Source organism: Meles meles, unplaced genomic scaffold (assembly GCF_922984935.1).
Source record: "Meles meles unplaced genomic scaffold, mMelMel3.1 paternal haplotype, whole genome shotgun sequence".
In the NCBI taxonomy this organism is placed as follows: domain Eukaryota; kingdom Metazoa; phylum Chordata; class Mammalia; order Carnivora; family Mustelidae; genus Meles; species Meles meles.
This window is the reverse complement of record NW_025721115.1, coordinates 883,662-898,937: the sequence shown is the minus strand read 5'-3', so window position 1 is coordinate 898,937 and position 15,276 is coordinate 883,662.

Sequence of the window (15,276 nt, the reverse complement as noted above, 5' to 3'; positions counted from 1 at the left end):
GGATAAAATGATATGGTCCATATATGCAATGGAGTATTAAGTCTCCATCGAATGGATGAATGCCCAACTTTTGTATCAACATGGATGGGAGTGGAGGAGATAATGCTGAGTGAAATAAGTCAAGCAGAGAAAATCAATTATCATATGGTTTCACTTACTTGTGAAGCATAAGAAATAACATGGAGAACATTGGGAGAATGAGAGGAGAAGTGAGTTGGGGGATATCAGAGGGGTAGGTAAACCATGCGAGACTGTGGACTCTGAGAAACAAACTGAGGGTTTTGGAGGAGAGAGGGGTGGGGTATTGGGTCAGCCTGGTGATGGGTATTAAGGGTGGCACGTCTTGCATGGAGCACTGGGTGTGGTGCATAAACAATGAATCTTGGAATACTGAAAAAATAAAATAAAATTCTAAAAAATGCAATGGAATTTTCATAGTTCCCCATGATAGCATTGTTCACCCTTTGGTAAACAGAAACTCTCATCTAGCTAGTTGAGGGAGGTGTAAGCACAAATATTCCCAGTTAGCCACTAGTTACAATGTTAAATGTTGTCACACCACCATGTCTTGATTATTAGACCTATATATTCTGCCAAATGAATATACAAAATCCTCTAACATACAATGATTTAAAATAATACTTTTAGGAAAAGGACTCCTTACCCACATAGGGTGTCATCCCTAACAATCTAAAGTGTCACCTCAGTGGTGTCTTCAACAAACTGTTTCAATGTGCATTCATACTGGAAAGTTTTGGGTAGTACAGTGTGTGATACAGCAGTGAACCCATGGTGATGTGCCCACTGTTACACCTCCTGTGCTTTTGAATTTTTTGATCTGATGAAATGTTGCATACTTTCCAGTGTGAGTGGATAAAACATACTACAAGCCCTCAGTTGCAGTGCTTAATGTCATGGGGGCAAGGAATACTCCACTTCTGTAAAATTTATTTGCCTCTATCTATCTATCTATTCTATCAATCAAAATGAATTTATATCATGAACAAATGATCTAAAATATTATTCTGGCATCAATTGACCAATGGTGGTGTCTTGCTGAGATCGTGTCTCATCAGGCTCAGCTTTGATCTTTTATCACTAACTAGTTGTAAACTTGTCAGTGATGGTATTTAGATCAACATTGGTGAGTAGGAGTCCATGACGTGGGGCCTCTTCATAAACTCCACCCTTGAAAAGATGGCAAATACTACATTATTATGCCCATTTACCAGCAATATCAAAAGAATAATCTTTTTTTCCTATTTTGTTTAGTACTTTACCTTTAGTGGATGTTCCCTTAGGAGTGTTTTCATGAAATACCTAGATACTCTCATTTAATGGCCACTGCAATGTGTCCACTCACATACTACAAGTAGTCCCAGTTTCCAACTTATCAGCTATGCTACATCCATATTTCTAGGCAATCTGCCAAGTCGGTTGTCACTACACAAGGCTATTAGAGTTATTCTAACTTTGAAGCATTTCTCTTCCACAAAAAGTGAAGATCAGGTGCATATGAAAAGTTCTAATTATTGGACCTATTTTCCATCACTACTGTCTTTCAAAGCCATAACCTACAAAGCTACAACACCAATTCTTCATGTTTCAATATTTTTCCTTTTCTATCTGCTAGTTATTAGTGAATCCCTTACTTTGCCCTAAGTATGAGATGGTGGAGAGACATGAATACAACATTAGTGGCACATGGAGATTTTCTTGTATAAGTTATGGTACTTCAAGTGTTTCTGACGCCCAATCTTGGATACATCAATTTCATCTCATAAGAAATTGTTCAGGGACAAACCCAATCCTGTTATTTGATGGACATAAGGGAACCCAAGTTATTATGGGTAGATCTTACCTATGTTCACTTGATGATATGGTCAGATACTCTTTTTTTTTAAGTGTTAATTTAAATCCCAGTTAATCAGCATAGAGTGTAATATTACTGTCATTTGTACAATATAGTGATTAAACACTTCCATACAATACCTAGTGCTCATCAAAAGTGCACTCTTTATATCTCATCACTTATTTCACCCATCATCACACTCACTCCCCTCCAATAACCATGTTTTTTTTTTCTGTATAGTTAAGGGTTGGTTTCTTGGTTTATCTCTTTCCTTTTTTACCCCCACTTTATTCATTTGTTTTTTATTTTTCATTCCACATGAGTGAAATCATATAATATTTGCATTTCTCTGACTAAATTCTTTTTTTTAAGATTTTATTTATTTATTTGACAGACAGAGATCACAAATAGGCAGAGAAGCAGGCAGAGAGAGGAGGAAGCAGGCTCCCTGCTGAGCAGAGAGCCCGATGCGGGGCTCGATCCCAGGACCAGGGGATCATGACCTGAGCCAAAGGCAGAGGATTTAACCCACCAAGCCACCCAGGCGCCCCACTCTGACTAAATTCTTGAGCGTAAATTAATACCCTGTACTCCACCCACATCATTGCAAACAACAAGATTTTATTTTATAGCTAAGTAACATTCCATTGTGTATATATACCACTTCTTTATCCATTCATCAGTTGAGAGACACTTGGGATGCTCTATAATTTATATTATAAATAATGCTGCTATAAACATCACATTTATGTATCACTTTTGATTCTTATTTTTTGTATTATCTGGGTAAATACCTAGAAGTGCAATTGCTGGATCCTAGAGTAGTACTATTTTTAACTTTTTGAGGAACCTCCATGCTGTTTTCCAGAGTGACTGCACCAATTTGCATTCCCACCAATAATGCAAGGGGGTTACCTTTTCCCACATTCTCACCAACACCTGTTGTTTCTTCTGTTATTGAATTCAGCCAGTCTGACTGGTATGAGGTGGTATCTCACTGTGCTTTTGATTTGTATTTCCCTGATGATGAGTAATGTTGAGCATCTTTTCATGTATCTATTAGCCACCTGGATGTCTTCTTTTGAGAAAGGTTTATTCTAGTCTTCTGCCCATTTCTTAACTGGATTAATTATTTTTTAGGTGTTGAGTTTGGTAAATTCTTTGTAGATTTTGGATGCTAATCTTTTACCATATATGTCATTTCAAATATCTTCTCCCATTCCGTAGGCTGCCTTTTAGTTTTGTTGATGGTTTACTTTCTTGTACTTAATCTTGATGAAGTCCCAAGAGTTCATTTTTGCTTTTGTTTCTCTTGTGTCTGGTGACATGTTTATTAAGAAGTTACTTTAGCTGAGGTCAAAGAGATTACTGCCTTTGTTCTCTTCTAGGATTTTGATGATTTCCTGTCTCATTCTTAGTTCTTTCATTTTTTTTTTTTCATTTAATACCTATTTCTTTTTTTTTTTTTCCCCTTTTTATTTATTTTTTTTTTTTTTCAGCGTAACAGTATTCATTCTTTTTGCACAACACCCAGTGCTCCATGCAAAACGTGCCCTCCCCATCACCCACCACCTGTTCCCCCAACCTCCCACCCCTGACCCTTCAAAACCCTCAGGTTGTTTTTCAGAGTCCATAGTCTCTTATGGTTCGCCTCCCCTCCCCAATGTCCATAGTTCTTTCATTTTGAAAGAAAATGAAAGAATTTTTGTGTATGGTGTAAGAAAACTGCTCAGTTTTATTTTTCTACATGTTGCTTTCCAGTTTCCTCAACACCATTTGCTGAACAGACTTTCTTTTTTCCTGCTTTGTTGAAGATTATTTCACCATATAGTTCTGGGTCCATTTCTGGGTTCTCTACCTTGTTGCATTAATCTATGTGTCTGTTTCTGCGCCAGTACCATACTGTATATACTGATTACAGCTTTGTAATACAGGATGAAGTCCAGAATTGGGATGCCTCCAGGCCTGGTTTTTCTTTATCAACATCATTTTAACTATTCAGGGTTTTTTCTGGTTCCATACAAATTTTAGAACACAACTCTACATTCCATGCCAAAACCTATACAACTTAATGTTGGAGGAAAAATCTAGTGGTGACTGTTTCTGTAATCATAATTACTAGTAGCAGGTATGCCTTCCACATTACCCAGGAATAATATTTATACTCCCAGTATTATCACCTGTTCAGGTTTTTAACTTTTTTATATTAAATTATCTGTTCTTATTCTTGCAAGACAATCTTCCTTATCTTCATTTTGAGCTCTTGAATGTAAATCTTAATTATCTGAAAAGTGTGTCAAGTTCTCTAAGAACTTCAAACAAATTTCCTCTTACCCACAATTTGCATCCATGTCTATGTATTGTATTATTTATTTATTTATTTATATTCATTCATTCATTCATTCATTGTTTATTTTTTTTTTTAAGGAGTGTTAAGTTTTTTTTTCTTCAATTTTATTTATTTTTTCAGCGTAACAGTATTCATTCTTTTTGCACAACACCCAGTGCTCCATGCAAAACGTGCCCTCCCCATTACCCACCACCTGTTCCCCCAACCTCCCACCCCTGACCCTTCAAAACCCTCAGGTTGTTTTTCAGAGTCCATAGTCTCTTATGGTTCGCCTCCCCTCCCCAATGTCCATAGCATTGTTTATTTTTAATATAGGAGACCTGCCTGCACATTTGTTAGAGTGACAAACCTATGCTCACACACTGTATTAAGTTCTGGTCTAAACAACAAGGACCTCATTACACTGATACTCCATTTGATTTCCTTACTATCATATTTTTTACCGTAGATGAAAAATCCTTTGTAGAATAGGGATATTCTGTTTTATTCTTTCCTTTTTCCTTCATTCACATTACTTCCCTGGCTTCCATACTCTGCTAATTCTCAGTTACAAATATTTCTATTACAGATATCATCCCTAAATGACTCATGAATACAACTCCTACTTAATATTGACATTTGGATGTCTGAATAGTCTCCTAAACTAAAAAGTGCAAAATATATTAACCTATTTCCATTTACCCCAAAATTAAAAGTTTCTGTTGCTGAAATAGTTTCCATATCTTAGAAAACGTTCAGGAAAAAAGTTAAAATCATTCTTGGATCATTGTTTTGTGTTTTTTAAATAATTTTTTTATTATGTTATGTTAGTCACCATATAGTACAGCATTAGTATTTTTTGTTTTTTTTTTCAGTGTAATAATATTTATTGTTTTTGCACAACAACCAGTGCTCCATGCAACACATGCCCTCCCTATTACCCACAACCTGGTTCCCCAACCTCCTGCCCCCCCGCCCCTTCAAAACACTCAGGTTGTTTTTCAGAGTCCATAGTCTCTCATGGTTCACCTCCCCTTCCAATTTCCCTCAACTTCCTTCTCCTCTCCATCTCCCAAATCCTCCATATCATTTGTTATGCTCCACAAATAAGTGAGACCATATGATACTTGACTCTCTCTGCTTGACTTATTTCACTCAGCATAATCTCTTCCAGTCCTGTCCATGTTGCTACAAAAGTTGGGTATTCATCCTTTCTGATGGAGGAATAATACTCCATCGAATATATGGACCACATCTTCCTTATCCATTCGTCCATTGAAGGGCATCTTGGTTCTTTCCACAGTTGGCGAACGTGGCCATTGTGGACATAAACATTGAGTACAGATGGCCCTTCTTTTCACTACATCTGTATCTTTGGGGTAAATACCTAGTAGTGCAATTGCAGAGTCATAGGGAAGCTCTATTTTTAATTTCTTGAGGAATCTCCACACTGCTCTCCAAAGTGGATGCATCAACTTCAATTCCCACCAACACATGTTGTTTCCACTCTTGCCCATTTTGGCCATTCTAACTGGTGTCAGGTGATATCTCAAGGTAGTTTTAATTTGAATCTCCCTGATGGCTAGTGATGATGAACATTTTATCATGTGTCTGATAGCCATTTGTATGTCTTCATTGGAGAAGTGTCTGTTCATATCTTCTGCCCATTTCTTGATACGATTATCTGTTTTGTTTGTGTTGAGTTTGAGGACTTCTTTATAGATCCTGAATATCAATCTTTTGTCTGTACTGTCATTTGCAAATATCTTCTCCCATTCCATGGGTTGCAATTTTGTTTTGTTTTGTTGGACTGTTTCCTTTGCTGTGCAGAAGCTTTTGATCTTGATGAAGTCCCAAAAGTACATTTTTGCTTTTGTTTCCTTGGCCTTTGGAGACAGATCTTGAAAGAAGTTGCTGTGGCTGATATCGAAGAGGATACTGCCTATGTTCTCCTCTAGGATTCTGATGGATTTCTGTCTCACGTTGAGGTCTTTTATCCATTCCGAGTTTATCTTTGTGTACGGTGTAAGAGAATGGTCGAGTTTCATTCTTCTACATATAGCTGTCCAGTTTTTCCAGCACCATTTATTGAAGAGGGTCCATATCTGGGCTCTCCACTCTGTTCCACTGGTCTATGTGTCTGATTTTATGCCACTACCATGCTGTTTTGGTGATCACAGCTTTGTAGTAAATCTTGAAATGGGGGTAACGTGATGCCACCAGTTTTGTTTTTGTTTTTCAACATTTCCTTAGCAATTCGGGGTCTCTTCTGATTCCATACAAATTTTAGGATTATTTGCTCCAGCTCCTTGAAAAATACCGGTGGAATTTTGATCGGAATGGCATTAAAAGTATAGATTGCTCTAGGCAGTATAGACATGTTAACAATGTTTATTCTTCCAACCCAAGACCATGGAATGGTCCTCCATCTTTTTGTGTCTTCTTCAATTTCTTTCATGAGTGTTCTGTAGTTCCTCGAGTACAGATACTTTACCTCTTTGGTTAGGTTTATTCACAGGTCTCTTATGGTTCTTGGTGCTATAGTAAATGGAATCAATTCTCTAATTTGCCTTTCTGTATTTTCATTGTTAGTGTATAAGAAAGCCACTGATCTCTGTACATTAACTTTGTATCCTGCCACGTTACTGAATTGCTGTATGAGTTCTAGTAGTTTGGGGTGGACACTTTTGGGTTTTCCATATAAAGAATCATGTCATCTGCGAAGAGAGAGAATTTGACTTCTTCCATGCCAATTTGGAAACCTTTTATTTCTCTTTGTTGTCTGATTGCTGTTGCTAGGACTTCTAATACTACGATGAACAAGAGTAGTGAGAATGGGCATCCTTGTCGTGTTCCTGATCTCAACGGGAAGGCTGCAAGCTTTTTCCCACTGAGGATGATATTTGCTGTGGGTCTTTCATCAAATGATTTTATGCAGTTCAGGAATGTTCCCTCTATCCCTAAATTTTGAAGAGTTTTAATCAGGAATGGATGCTGGATTTTGTCAAATGCTTTTTCTGCATCAATTGAGAGGACCATGTGTTTCTTCTCTCTTCTCTTATTGATTTGTTCTATCACATTGATTGATTTGTGAATGTTGAACTATCCTTGTAACCCAGGGATGAAGCCAACCTGGTCATGGTGGATCATCATTTTAATGTGCTGCTGGATCATGTTTTCTAGGATCATGTTAAGAATCTTAGCATCTATATTATTCTTCAGTGATATTGGACTAAAATTCTCATTTTTGGTAGGGTCTTTGCCTGGTTTGGGGAATAGGGTAATGCTGGCTTTATAAAAGAGTCTGGAAGTTTTCCTTCTGCTTCAATTTTTTGAAACAGCTTCAGGAGAATTGGTGTTATTTCTTTGAATGTTTGGTAGAATTCCCCAGGGAATCTGTCAGGTCCTGGGCTCTTGTTTTTTGGGAGGTTTTTGATCACTGCTTCAATCTCGTTGCTGGATATTGGTCCATTCAGGTTGTCAATTTCTTCCTGGTTCAGTTTTAGGACTTTATGGTTTTCCAGGAATGCATCCATTTCATCTAGGTTGCTTAGCTTATTGGCATATAACTGTTGGTATCAATTTCTGATGATTGTTTCTATTTCCTTGGTGTTAGTTGTGATCTCTCCCTTTTCATTCAAAATTTTATTAATTTGGGCTTTCTCTCTTTTCTTTTGGTTTTGTGTGGCCAATGGTTTATCGATCTTATTGATTCTTTCAAAAAACCAGCTTCTAGTTTCATTGATACTTTCTACTGTATCTCCGGTTTCTACCTCATTGATCTCTGCCCTAATCTTGATTATTTCCCTTCTTATTTGTGGTGTTGGTTCAATTTGTTGTTGTTCTCCAGTTCTTTAAGGGGTAGAGACAGCTGGTGTATTCTGGATTTTTCAATCTTTTTGAGGGAGGCTTGGATGGCTATGTATTTCCTCCTTAGTATCGCCTTTGCTGTGTCTCATAGGTTTTGGACTAAAGTCTCTTCGTTCTCATTGGTTTCCATGAATTGTTTAAGTTCATCTTTGATCTCCTGGTTGATCCAAGCGTTCTTTTTTTTTTTTTTTAAGATTTTATTTATTTATTTGACAGAGAGAGATCACAAGTAGACAGAAAGGCAGGCAGAGAGAGAGAGAGGGAAGCAGGCTCATCGCTGAGCAGAGAGCCTGATGCGGGACTCGATCCCAGGACCCTGAGATTATGACCTGAGCCAAAGGCAGCGGCTTAACCCACTGAGCCACCCAGGCACCCTGATCCAAGCATTCTTAGGCAAGGTGGTCTTTAGCTTCCAGGTCTTTGAGTTCCTTCTGAACTTTTCCTTGTGATTGAGTTCCAGTTTCAAAGCATTGTGATCCGAGAATATGCAGGGAATAATGTCAGTCTTTTGGTTGAGTCCTGTTTTGTGACTGAGTATGTGGTCTATTCTGGAGAAGGTTCCATGTGCACTTGAGAAGAATGAGTATTCTGTTGCTTTAGGATAGAATATTCTGTATATATATATATGAGGTGCATCTGGTCCAATGTGTCATTCAATGCTCTTGTTTCTTTATTGATTTTCTGCCTGGATGATCTATTACTGAGAGACATGTGTTAAGATCTCCTACTATTATTGTATTCATATCAATCTGACTCTTTATCTTGATTAATAGTTTTTTTTTTTACATAATTGGCTGCTCCCTTATTGGGGGCGTAGATATTTACAATTGTTAGATCATCATGGTGGATAGTCCCTTTAAGAATGATATAGTGTCCTTCTGTATCTCTGACTACGGTTTTTAGTTTAAAATCTAATTTATCTGATATGAGAATCACTACCCCGGCCTTCTTTTGAGGCCTATTGGCATGAAAGATGCTTCTCCATCCCTTCACTTTCATTCTGGGTGTATCTTTAGATTCACAATGAGTCTCCTGTAGACAACATATGGATGGGTCCTGTCATTTTATCCAATCTGCAACCTTGTGTCATTTTATGGGCACATTTAGTCCATTCACATTGAGAGTGATTATTGATAGATACATTTTTGTTGACATCGTATTACCTTTGAAGTCTTTCTGTCTGTAGATTGTCTCTATATTTCTGTTCAATTATATTCTTAGGATTTTTTTCTCTTTAATAGGACCCCCCCCCCTTAATATTTCCTGCAGTGTCGGCTTGCTGGTTGCATAGGCTTTTAAGCTTTGTCGGTCTTTGAAACTCTTTATCTCTCCATCAGTTTTGAATGTCAGTCTTGCTGGATAAAGTATTCTTGGCTGCATGTTCTTCTCATTTAGTGCCCTGAATATATTTTGCCTTTTCTTCCTGGCTTGCCAGGTCTCTGTGGACAGGTCTGATGCTATTCTAATGGGCTTTCCTCTGTATGTTAGGAGCTTCTTTGTCCTAGCTCCTCTCAAGAGGGTCTGCCTAGAATTATAATTCTTCATTCTAACTATCACGTGCTGTGAAGACTTTCGAGAATCTAAAATCTTGGGTGGAAACCCTTCTGCCTCTAGTACATGAACGCTGTTTCTGTTCTTGAGATTGGGAAAATTTTCATAGACTACTTGTTCCACTATATCTTCTAGAGTTCTTTTTCCTCCCCTTCAGGGTTTCCAATAATTCTGACATTGGAACATTTCATGGCTTCATTTATTTCCCTGATTCTGTTTTTGTGGCTTCTGAGCTGTTTGTTCCAGGCTTCCTCCTGATCCTTTCTCTCTATCTGTTTGTCCTCCAGATCACTAATTCTATCTTCTGTCTCAGTTACCCTAGATTTTAGAGAATTTAGATTAGATTGGAATTCTTTGAGAGCATTTTGAACATCATCCCTGGTGGCTTTCAGTTCTGCCCAAATCAATTCTGTTTGGTCATCCATGGCTTTCTCAACCTAGCTATTGCCTGGATAATTGTTAGCCTGAATTCCCTTTCTGACATATTGTCAACGTCAATAGCTATTAGCTCTGTTGTAGAAGGCCCTGTATTTTTCCTCTGTATTTTTCTTCTGTTGGACATTTCTCCTCCTAGTCATTTTGGTGAGAGATGACTGATCGGATGTAGCTGGATGTATCGACGGTGGTGCAGTCAAGGTGCACCCTGGAATGCCTCTGAGCATACAGGATTCTCTACCCAAATGGGAGAAAAAAAGAAAAGAAAAAGAAAAGAAGAGGAGAGAAGAAAAAAAAAAAAAACGAGAGAGAGAGAGAGAGGAAAAAAGGGGAAGATAAAAGAGAAGGCTCTGCCGAAATTGGTACCAAGATAAGATTTATGAGGTATACAGACAAAAGAAACAAAGAAAAAGACTGATAAAACTATATGACAAGAGGAAAAGAATATATATGTATATATATATAAAAGCAAAAAATAAAGGGAAGAACCTCCTCAAAAGGAACCCCAAGTGTAGGATTTATATACTATCAGGAAAAACACAAATACACAGAAACACTGGCAGAAGAAAAAGATGGGAGAGTGGTTATAAGTTCTCAGTGTGGACAAGGAAGGTTATTTCGATTCTTCCTGGATGTATCTTGATATCCTTGTTAAAGGACTCAACCTCCTATGATAAAGGGGGATTAAAAATTGGTTTACCTGTAGGGGTAGCATTGATTGGGGAAAGGGGATTGCCTTAAAGTTTAACTCTATATGAATATTAGAAAATAAAAATAAAGAAAGAATAAACTAGACTACACTAAACTAAATTTTTTTAAAAAAGTTAAAAAAATAGAAAAGCAAAAGAAAAACACGGGTGCATGTTTCAAAAAGTTCAGGTTAGAAGGTTATTATGGAATTTGATGTACTGGACATCTCACTGTGATGGCAAATAGGTTAAATAATTATCTATATAAAAGTAGAAAATGAACCAGAATAGTGGGAACGAGTTAAAAATAAAAGTTGTATCTATGAAGTAGTGGTGGTTGTTCTCTTGTTGTCTTTTTTTTTTTTTTCTTCCTTCCGGGTTGGTTTTCTGGGATAGGGTCCTGCCAGGTGGGTTTTCAGTCAATGATGTTCCCTGAGTTTAGTCCTCCTGCCCCCCTCAGGGGGGTGGGCTCTGAGCAAACCGGCTTGTTCTCTGGAGGTTTTTATGTTTGACTGTTCAGTTTTCCTGTTTTGTTTTGTTTTGTTTTTATTTCTCTCACCTTGACAGCTTTTGATGGGTTTTGGAGGTTTAGAGGAAAGCAAACTGCTCCCCAACCTCCCTCTCAGATAGAAGCCTCAGAGCAGGTTCTGAGTTAAGGTCCCTGAGGACGTGGATCTCCTACTTGTACCCAAAACCATGGCAACAGCGGCTGTCTGGGCATCTCCAGACCACCAGAGAGGTTCCAAGCAGCAATCCCACACTGAGATTTTCCCGCTGGCCCATGCTGGGAATTCCTGGTCTTTCCAGGTCTGAGAGCACCCGGCTGGCACCTGTGTGCACTGTCTCAGGGAAGGGTGTGGAGCACGCGCTTCTCAGGTTGTAATGGTGCAGCGTGGCGCGGGTCTAAGAGCAAGCATTGGGCTGGTGCCTGCCCGCACCTCTCTCAAGGGAGGGTGTGTGTTGCGCCATCTCAGGCTCTACTGGTGGAGCCCGGTTCTGCCTTCTGGCAAGACACCCAGCACCTCACAAGAGCTGGACCCCAGGCGTTCTCTGGCGTGCTGGTGGCTCAGGCTCGCTGGCGGCTCAGGGACCAAGACCTGGTTTCTCCACCGCACTCTCTCTCACTCAGTGCCAGGGGAGGCTGTCCTGGGTCCTGAGGCTTAGCCCCTGTCCCCAACCGCCGCGATTCCCAAAATTTCCCTCCGCAATCCTTTGCTCTTTTTGAGTGCTTTCAACCAGACTCCAAGTTAATTCTGGTCCCCAGATGCAGGGCACTCTTGTATTGGGGTATTACTTTCTGATCGGTGACCTCTGGTGGCTCCCTCCCCCTTTTGTTTATCTTCTGATATAAGTCAGACGTTCCCACTCAGCTTTACCTGCCCACTGGTGTCTTCTGCTCCTGTAGAGATCCAGACATGTGTAATTCTGCTCTCAGGCTGATTTCATGGGTGATCAGAGTTTTAGAAGTTGAAATGGCTCCTCCTCCTACTTCCCCACCATTTTGTCTCCCTGCCACATTAGTTTTTGATGTAGTGTTCCATGATTCATTGTTGCATATGACACCAGTGATCCATGAAATACATGCCATCCCTAATACCCATCACCAGGCTCACACATCCACCCACCCTCTTCCCCTCTAAAACCCTCAGATTGTTTCTCAGAGTCGACAGTCTCTTAAGGTTCATCTCCTCCTCTGATCCCCCCCCTTCATTTTTCCCTTCTTCTCCTAATGCCCTCCATGCTATTTCTTATGTTCCATAAGTAAGTCAAATCATATAATAATTGTCTTTCTCTGTTTGACTTATTTCACTTAGCAAAATCTCCTCCAGTTCCATCTATGTTGATGCAAAAGTTGGGTATTCACCCTTTCTGATGGCTGCATAATATTCCATTGAATATTAGGGAAGACCACATCTTCTTTGGACATTCTTCTGTTGAAAGGCATCTTGGCCTCTTCCACAGTTTGGCTATTGTGGACATTACTGCTATGAACATTGGGGTACAAGTGGCGCTTCTTTTCACTACATCTGCATCATTGAGGTGAATGCCAAGTAGTGCAATTGCTGGGCCATAGGATAGCTCTATTTTTTAACTTTTTGAGGAACCTCCATACTGTTTTGCAAAGTGGTTGTACCAACTTACATTCCCACCAACAGTGTTTGAGGGTTCCCCTTTCTCCACAACCTCTCCACATTCACAAATCAATTAATTTGATAGAACACATAAACAAGAGAAGAGACAAGAATCACATGGTTCTCTCAATTGTTGCAGGAAAAGCATTTGACAAAACACAGCATCTTTCCTGATTAAAACTCTTCAGAGTATAGGAATAGAGGGACCATTCCTCAATTTCATAAAAACCATCTATGAAAAGCCCACAGTGAACATCATTCTCAATGGGCAAAAGCTGAAAGCCTCTCCCTTAAGATCAGGAACATGACAAGGATGCTCATCTCACCGCTATTGTTCAATACAGTACTGGAAGTCTAGCAACAGCAACCAGACAACAAAAAGAAATAAAAGGCATTCAAATTGGCAAAGAGGAAGTTAAACTCTCTCTCTTTGCAGATGAAATGATACTTTATGTGGAAAGCCCAAAAGATTCAATCCCTAAAGTACTAGAACTCATACAGCAATTCAGTAATATGTCAGGACACAAAATCAATGCACAGAAATGAAGGAATCAATTCCATTTACAAAAGCACCAAAAACTTAAGATATATTGGAATAAATTTAATCAAAGAGGTAAAGAATCTATACTCTAGAAACTAGAGAACACCTATGAAGGAAACTGAAGACACAAAAAGATGGAAAAGCATTACAAGTTCATGGATCAGTGTTAAAATGTCTACGTTGCCCAGAGCAACCTATACCTTTAACACCATCCCAATAAAAATGCCAATGGCATTTCTCAAAGTTCTGTAACAAAAAAATCCTAAAATTTGTATGAAACCAGAAAAGACAAATTGACGAGGAAATGTTTAAAAAGAAAAACAATGCTGTGGGCATCACTTTGCCTGATTTCATGCTATATTACAAAGTTGTGATCACCAGCTGTTAGCATAGTGACAGACACATAGATCAATGGACCAGAATAGAGAATTCAGATATGGAGCCTCAACTCTATGGGCAATGAATCATTGACAAATCAGGAAAAACTATCCAATAGAAAAAAGATAGTTTCTTCAATATTGGTGCTGGGAAAATAGGACAGCTGTATACAGAAGAATGAACCTTGACCATCCTCATTCACCATACACAAAGATAAACTCAAAATGGATGAAAACTTCAATATAAGACAGCAATTCATGAATTCATCCTAGAGGAGAACATAGGTAGTAACCTTTTCAATATCAGCCACATCAACTTCTTTCAAAACACATAGCCAAAGACAAGGGAAATTAAAGCGAAAATGAAATTTTGGGATTTCATCAAGATAAAAAGCTCTGCACAGCAAAAGAAACAGTCAACGAAACAAAGAGGCAACCCACAGAATGGGAGAAGATATTTGCAAATGACACTACAGATGAAGGGCTGGTATCCAAGGTCTATAAAGAACTTCTCATACTCAACAGTCCCCCTCTCCCCCAAAAAAGAAAAAAAAATGGGCAGAAGAGATGAACAGACACTTCTCCAAAGATGACAAACAAATGGCTAACAGACACATGGAAATCTGTTCAACATCATTAGCCATCAGGGAAATTAATATCAAAACCATATCGAGATACCACCCTATACCTATTAGAATGGCAAAAATTGACAAGACAAGAAACAAGAAATGTTGGAGAGGTTGTGGAGAAAGGGGAACCCTCAAACACTGTTGGTGGGAATGTAAGTTGGTACAACCACTTTGCAAAACAGTATGGAGGTTCCTCAAAAAGTTAAAAAATAGAGCTATCCTATGGCCCAGCAATTGCACTACTTGGCATTCACCTCAATGATGCAGATGTAGTGAAAAGAAGCGCCACTTGTACCCCAATGTTCATAGCAGTAATGTCCACAATAGCCAAACTGTGGAAGAGGCCAAGATGCCTTTCAACAGAAGAATGTCCAAAGAAGATGTGGTCTTCCCTAATATTCAATGGAATATTATGCAGCCATCAGAAAGGGTGAATACCCAACTTTTGCATCAACATAGATGGAACTGGAGGAGATTTTGCTAAGTGAAATAAGTCAAACAGAGAAAGAAAATTATCATATGGTTTGATGTATTTGTGGACCATAAGGAATAACTTGGAGAACATTAGGAGAATATCCTAGGGAAAAGTGAAGTGAGAGGAAATCAGAGGGGGAGATGAACCTCGAGAGACTGTCGACTCTGAGAAACAAACTGAGGGTTTTAGAGGGGAGAGGGATGGGGGAATGTGTGAGCCTGGTGATAGGTATTAAGGATGGCATGTATTGCATGGATCACTGGTGTCATATGCAAACAATGAATCATGGGACATTACATCAAAAACTAATAATGTACTGTACGATGACTAACAATGTAATTTAAAATTATAATTGATTAATTAATTAAAATAATGAAATGAGCAGAGGAATTAATA